The following is an 8,242-nucleotide window of genomic DNA, read 5'->3' as shown; positions in this document are numbered from 1 at the left end:
GTGGCTTGTGTCACCCAAATTCCATGTCTTGCCTCAGGTTTATTAAGTGGCAGAGGGATTAACTGCTCCCCTTCCATGGAAACCTCTTCTCCTGAAGATTTTATATCTTTTGCAGTTTATATTGATCTGTATTTTCTAGCTGGTCTAACTAGCATTTTCCAAAAATTTTTTACCATTTCCACTATCCGATGTTGTTCCAACCTAGCCTTGGGCACTTCCAGGGATGGGAATGTTTCTCTGTAGAATCCAGCATTAGCAATTCTGCTGGAAATGCTTCAGGTTTAAAATATTTCCTAGATACAAAATTTATGCAGGGTTTATGCCAGTTTTGCAGGGTGAGAAACCCTAAAGAAGGGCAGAGTCCAGCTTTTGCTGAGGTCTGTGGTAGTTTGGTGAAAATTCTGGGTTTTGGGATTCACAGTTTGCAAAGACACAATCCCAAGTCTGGGTATAATTGTACCCAGTGAAGACCTAGTGGTTTAAGAACTGTGTACTTTGGAAATCTGCATGGACTCTTATCTCTGAAGAGAAGAGATTTAATCTCTCTCATGTTTGTCTTCATGCCCAGACATCCAGAAAAATGCCTATTATAGATAAATATGATATCAATCATAGAACCCAATGGTTTGGGTTGAAAGGACCTTGGAGATCATCCAGTGCCACTCCTGCCATGGGCAGGGACACCTTCCACTGCCCCAGGGTGCTCCAAGCCCTGTTCTACCTGGAGTGGAAAATGTCAAGGAATGTTTTAACTCAAAAATGTGAGGATTGAGGCATCTCCAAAAAGACAATTCGTGTCTTTCCCTGAGGAAGAGCTGGGAACTTGCCTTCTGAGCTCTCCATGGGAACAGACTGATGAGGCTACACCACCATTTGCACGTCCTTCCTTATTCCAGGGGTGGGTGATGGAAGCTTCTGGCAACAAAAGGACAAGGTGGCTTTTGCATGGATAGCAAATCTAAGATTTTTGTCCTGGTTGTGCACAATGTGGCAGCCAATTTTCTCTTTGAAAAGAGCCTGGGCTGGAGAACCAGGGCGAGCCACATTCCCTCTCTCTAAGTGGTGTTAGAAAGCAGAGAGCAGCAGAAATGAGATATTTTTCCTGGGAAAAATATCCTGGCTGTGCCTCTTAACTTTTGCTGTCTTCACTGACAAAAACCTGATTTTTTTTGTCCTGTGCATGGGCAAGGGAGCTGTGCAGAGGTGGCACTTGGGGACACAGTTTAGTGCTGGACTTGGCCGTGCTGTGCTCATCCTTGAGCTTGATGACCCTGGGGGTCTTTTCCAGCCCTGAGGATTCCATGGCTCTGTGGATCACAGAAACCCCAGTGAAGGAGGAGCTGCTCACTCCAGCCAGATGAGTGTGGCCCTGTCAGACCCTGATTAGAGACAAACAGCCTGGTGTTTCTTCTCCTGCGTGATTGAATTTTGACAATCAGCCATAACATTTGTGCAGGTTGGCAGCAGCTTTTCCTGCTTTGATTCATTCCCTACCACTTCCATAATCATAATCAACCAGATTTTTGTTTTGTTTTTTTTAGGGGAGAACTCCTCTTTCATCTCCATTTTCATGCTTGCCTAGAAAAACATACTCTTTTTCAACCAGATGTGGTAGAAAAGAGAAATATCCTCCTGTTTCTAGTCTCTTCACTTTTCTTACCATTACGAAACAGATCTACTTAACTTCTGCAGAATTGACTGGTGCTAGATTTAATTAATCTGAGCATTTCAGTTGCCCAAGCCTTTAGAAATGTAAACAGCCTGAGGAAGGGAAGACTTTCATTTACTGCTTTGTGTCACTTGCAATGATGCCATTTGATTTCCCTGGTGGCCCCACAGCTTCCCTGGACTCTCTCTCCCAGGCTGCTTGTGGAAAGGAGCCACCAAGCAGGAGCCAGAAGAGCAAGAGAAAACAGTCAGGACAAACTAATCCTTGAGAAAACAGAACCAGTGTTTCTTTCCCCAGAGAACCAAAGAGGTTGAGCATCTATCTACTTTGCACATTTCAGCAGCTGACTGGGGTTTTTTTTCTCAGAAAGGGAGGAAAATACTGGGCAAATCACCTGGCAGGTGTGACAATTCCAGGTGAGGTGCTATTTCTGTTAGACTTAGCAGAAATAGTGTCAGGTGAGCTATCCTGCAGGAGCATATGGGTGATAATCCAGTGTCTGAGGAAAAGGGAATTGTAAATGAAAAAGAAATTGTGAGGGAAGAGAGGCTTCCAAGCATAAGCACAATGGAGAATTGCTATCACAAAATAGAGCAGTGCTGTCACAAAATAGCAGAAATGGGGCTAAATGGGTTCTGGAGGCATCTTTTCCTCACATGAATGATGTTGGGACAATTTTGGATCAGTTGAAAACAACCAAGATATGAGTTAAAACCATTTTTGCCCTGTTTGGGTCTTGGTATTATCCACATTTTTTAGATCAGCTCTCAGTGCCAGTACATCTAATTTATGCACTCACCAATGGATACAGAGAAACACGGAGGAAAACCCAGAATGTTTTAATTCTGTTTGTGTGTTTTACATTGACAGGATCCTTCTCCCCTTCAGCAAACACATCCTCTCCCTCCAGAGTGGGATATTTCTCCCTCTCCCTGGTGCACAGGCTCTTGCTTGCCAGAAAATGTTGCTAAACTGCTTCCATTAGTGATGCTGTAAATCACAAGGACAGCTGAGATTAGTCTGCACTTTTGGAACAGGGATAATATCCAGTTGGACACACATCTATTGTCATTCCCTATGAGTATCATCTGGTAGCATCATACACATTAGTGAATTGTAAATTTTGTAGACATTTTGAGGCATTATTCTTTACTTTTACATAGAAATCTTTATTTTCCCTCCAAAACAAGAACATTTTATGCTGAAATGAGGGCTAATAATGTCTTTTCTGAGATAGAAAGTTTTGATAAGGGTCTTATTTCTAAGAATAAAGTTTTCAAGAGAATAAAACAGCAGTCTGCTGGAACAGGGGTTTTTGGAAGTAAAGCTTATTTAGTCATCCCAAGTAACTTTGTTCCAGGTGGGCATGCAATGGAGAAATAAGAGTTTGGAAAGTGGAAATGGCCAAAATCTCTATCAGCAGCACAGCAGACTTGCACAGGCCTGAGAATTTCAGTTATAATTTGTGATAAATTGATGAGACACCTTAGAGGTGTTGGAGTTATAGTTATTTATATGACTGAGATCTGGATTACAGTTTAGTTCACTTGACTGATTTAAAGTCCGAGTAGGTCCCACTCTTTCTGCCTCTACATACAATTTAGGGAACAGCCTTCACTTTGTTTAGGGATAATTAATAGTTCATAAATTATCTTGTTTCTCTCAGAAAACAAACTGGGCAAGGTTTTCGTTTTCTGCTCTGAGCTCTTTTTCATGTGCTGAGTGCTGCTCCCCAAAATGCTGCTGGGTGTTCTGGCATGGTGGAAGGAGAAAAGGTCAGTGTCCTCATCTAGGACACATCCACAGCTCCAGTAATGAGCAGCTGAACTGCCCAAATACCTGCAGGCACCAGGGCACAGGTGAGGGGGATGCTCTGGCTGGAAGCACAGCAGGTTCCCAGGAAACAGACATGGTCTGGTTGAACTCTGCATGAATTCAGGGCTGCAAAAGAACTCAGGCTACCTCCTAAAATGAGGTAAGATCACACATAACTCGGTGCAGGTTTTTCTCTGATTCCTAAAAGCTTCAAGTAAAGATGCCTCAGGATTCCTAGTGGGGCTGTGGAATTGCTCAACAGCAAACCCATCTGTTGAAAACTCCACTTGCTTTGATGAGGTCTCTAATTGTCTCTCTGTCCATTTCCCCATCCACAGTATGGTATGCTCTAACCAGGAGTGTTTTTAAACTGAATAATTCTATCTTCAAAATGCTCTGTGTTTCTGTATATCCATTGGTGAGTGCATAAATTAGACTTACTGGCACTGAGAACTAATCTAAAAGAGGGATGTGACAGACTTAGCAGAACTTATCATTATATTTTGACTAAGTATATTTTTCCCTGGTATTTGTTCCTCATGTTTGAAAGAGATGGTTTGACTATGAATGAACAAAAAAAATTTGGTAAACAGTATGCATAAAATATTTACAGTTCTGTTTTGTATTTTTAAGGTAAATTAGGAAATATCTTCCTTTTTGAGAAGTAAAAACCTGCAATCTGTTTAAACACGGGAGGGACTGCAATAGAAATTGCTTGGACACTTCCAAGGATCAGATGCTCTAATGCAGCTTCTGGAGCTGGATTTGGAGGGATAAAAGGAAAAGTCCAGGTATGACTGCTGCTAAGCTCTGGAGCTTGCTGCTGTGTGTCTGTGCTGGTTGAGTGGATTTCACTCTCCCTGTGGCCAGGGCAGCCTCTCCAGCCCTGGCAGGTGATGCCCTGTGCTGCTGCCTGGCACAGGCACGGTGCTGAAAGAGGAATTTCCTCATGTGCCCTGTGCCTCATCCAGTATTAGGGGTGAAACTGTCCCAGGGGAGAATTTGGGTGGAATAGGGATGGCAGCCTGCTGCTTTCCCTGAGGAGACTGGGAGATATGTAATTAATATATTATTCCAGGGCCTGAAGGGAGCCCACTAGAAGGATGGACCGAGACAATTGCCAAGGGCTGCAGGGACAGCCCCCAGGGAATGGCTCCCAGGGCCAGAGGGCAGGGCTGGCTGGGATCTTGGCACTGAGGAATTGTTCCCTGGCAGGGTGGGCAGGCCCTGGATCCCTGGCAGTGCCCAAGGCCAGGCTGGACACTGGGACAGTGGGAGCACCTGGGACAGTGGGAGGTGTCCCTGCCATGGCAGTGGATGGGCTCTAAGGTCCATTCCCACCCAAAGCAGTCTGTGATCATATGAATGTGTAGGTTGTCCATCCAACCAACCCACCCAGCTGTGACCTGAAAGCAGCTGGATTTCAAAGGATTTGCTCTTTCTTGTAAGAAGAAGAGGAGGAAACAGTTTTTATTACTTCCAGAAGCCACGGTGAACTCAGAGATGAAAATCTTTTCCATGCCTCCGGTCTGTGCAGGAGGGGCATCATTAAATCATCAGACTGATGGCAGAATGTGTCCCTGGGCAGGCAGAAGCACGTTTTCTGCAGGGCAGAGGTAGGGGGAGAACTCACTGAGTCTTTGTGCTCAAAAACCCCTCTGGAGCAGGGAGCCCCAGCCCCAGGCAGGTCTCCAGTGATGATGATAATTTCAAGTGCCATCTTTGGTATCAGGGTTTTATGTCCTTAGTAAATGACAAACAATTCAAATGTCAAGAATGCCTTATCACTGGGAAGGTTGGTTTTTTTTTTTCCTGTCTCCTGGAGTTTTACCAACCCAATGATCCAAGTTGTCTGAATCAATCGTGAGAATTTAGAGGTAATTTGTTCCAAAGAGACAAGGATCAGTGCGTTCCCTTGGCCCTTTATTAGCTGGAAAGGGTGGGGGAAAGAAAATGAGCATGTAGCTTAATAGGAAATCAAAACTGGTCTGTGAGTGTGTGTCTGGACTGGCTTATTCATGACTGTGATACACTTGTAAAATATGCTGGTGGTGCTACACAGTCAAAAACACAGCTTGCCAATGCTGTCAAATTACTATTTATTTCCTCTTAATTCCACTGGGTGTGACATTTATACATCCAAATGTCCAAATACATCTATCATTTGGTTGGAGTTTTTGTTAGCTCTACTACAGCTCTGAAAGGTTATTTAAGTTTTTGCATGTGGGAATGACCAGCTGTGGAGGTTTAGAATTGAACAGGGTATTTCTATATTTTGACCTGATTTGACTTTTTCTCTTTAAAACAAGCCTTTTGTGTTTTAAAACAAGCCCCCACCTTTTTTTTTCCCCTGGAATAAATGAAGCCAGATATATAATTTTACTGTTTTAAAACCTCCCGATCTTACTTTGGGGGAAAATACAGTATTTTAACCATTGAGGTTGTCAAAGGTAAGTGTTGGTATGTGGTGTGAGTGATGTGACAGGCTCCTCTATGTAAATGGGTGATGCAGAGGGTGTCAGTGCAGTGTGTTCAGATTTTGTGTTTGTGTTATTTTGAAAAGAAAAGATAGAGGTTAATTTGGCCTCAGCTGAACCAGTCTGCACCAACATGGCCATTTACTGAAATGTTGGGGCAGCTGGGGATGGGCACTGCCTGCTTCCCACTCAGAGCTGGGCTGGAGGGAAAAACCTCTTTTCCTGTGGCACAGCTTCCAAAGAACCTCTTTCAAACAACATAAAATGATGATGAGATGCTCTCATACAAAGTTCTGACTGTGACAGACCAGCAAGGAACTTCCTCAACCCTTAATTAAGTAATTATCTCCCCTACTGATATCCCAGGAGCTGGCAGCAGCAGCTGTGACCCTGGAAATGTTTATACCCAGGTCCTTGAGGAAATGTTGGCATTCCCTCCCACACCAGTGGGGATTACACGAGTTAGTGACACTCTTTTCAAGGTCTTTTTCACTCAGATTAAGGAAATCTTGGACAGCCTTCCTGCAGCTACTGGTGAAGCAGGAAGAGACAAGGCAGCTGCAGTGCCAAAGGTGGTTTTATTTCTGAGGTCTCTGAAGCTAGGCTGATGCTCCATCAGAGGAGCCTGGGCTCTGTCTGTCACACAGCCAAAGGGAAGGGTAGGTACCCTGTGAGGAGACACATCATGCTTGAGTCCCCATGCTACAAGAGACAGGGAACAGCTCCTGGAATTATAGGCAAACCCTCTGGACATGGATGATATCCTGACTGACTGAAAAACACAGTTTTTTCAGTGCCTTTGCCACACGAGCCCTTCAGGTTTGAAATGGAGTAAAAAACTTTACCACAGAGTAGATGTCAGCTGTGGGACACCGGTCATGTTTCACCTGGGGAGGATTTTCCCCAGCTACCAGATCCTGCAGAATGACTATTCCTCCACACCTTTTGCCTTATGGCCTACAGGTGCCATGAAAAGAGGTACTATTTACAAAACAGCCAGGTAAGCAATTCAGGCCTCATGCTCCAAACCTCTTTTTCAGTGTGGACCTCCCATGCCTGGCATGCTGATTACACTGCAGTACAGGAGCTAAGGGAAAACTGCTTCTCCAGACAGCCAAGTACCCTCAAATACATGTGAAGCCTTGTGATGGATGCTGGGAGCACTCCCCAAAAGTGTCTGGAATGAGTAATAACACTCAGGTAAAACAAAAGAAAAGGGAGGGAAAAGAAACCTGGCTGGAAAACTTTTCTTTGCTGGGAATGTTTGACCTAGATAATGTAAAGTTGCTGCCTGAGTATGAGAAGCAGGTTTACATCACACTTTCCTGGCTTCTAGTGGTTTTTCACCACGTTCAGCATTTTAAATCATTAGGAAGATGCTGGGTTTTCTTTTCTCTAGAAGATGATTATCAAAGGGAGAAGGGGGGGGGAGGAATCAATCATGGTGAGCCTTCCTAGGCAATAGAGAGTGGGCACTGCCCCAGATGCCAGTGGGACAGAACTGGAGACAAACTGAAATAATAAAAGCCTCAGAGCACTAACAGAGCATTTATTCCCTCCATCACAGTGCAGTTTCACCTCTTGGTGACACTGTATTTCCACTGCTCACTGCTGTGGTTACGGAGGTAGAAAGGGCATTCACAAAACAGGGACATTGTTCCAAGAACAGGAAATCTTCCTGTCATCCTTGGACTCCACTTTGTCTTTCCTCCTCCACCAGCCACGTCTGCCCAGCTGCTTATCAGTCCCTCCAGAACATCAGACCTTCACTGTGATCCCATCTCTTACTCATGCTTTACTCATTTCCCAACATGGCAATTACTGCTGCTCCATTCAGCCTTCCTAAATCCCTGCTTTGAATTTGAGGCCATTTAAAGTGCAGATGTGGATGGAAATTAATACAATATTAATCCATACCAAGAACATGCAAGGGTATAAAATACTCTGTGTGTTCCAAGAGCAGCACGTTGTGTTTCAGATGGTTGGGCATCAACAACATCCGTGATGCTGTTTAGGAAAAAAGGATGAAGTCCCAATGTGGAAATATCTTCCACAGTAGCAGGCACAACTACAGCTTCAGTCACATTTAATCACTGCTCCTTTTGCACAAGGAAAGGTGTACAGACCTGCTTTGGGTGCAAACTCTTTTGCATGACGAAAAGAAAGCCAAGAAAGCTAAACAGTTTTAAGATTCTAACCTTATTTACTCCATAATTTACTAAAAGACACGAGGTAACAATCTCTTCAAAGCCAAAAACTTGAAAACCAAAGAGCTAGTCCT

The sequence above is a fragment of the Haemorhous mexicanus genome, chromosome Z (assembly GCF_027477595.1).
Source record: "Haemorhous mexicanus isolate bHaeMex1 chromosome Z, bHaeMex1.pri, whole genome shotgun sequence".
Lineage (NCBI taxonomy): Eukaryota > Metazoa > Chordata > Aves > Passeriformes > Fringillidae > Haemorhous > Haemorhous mexicanus.
This window is presented reverse-complemented; position numbering follows the sequence as displayed.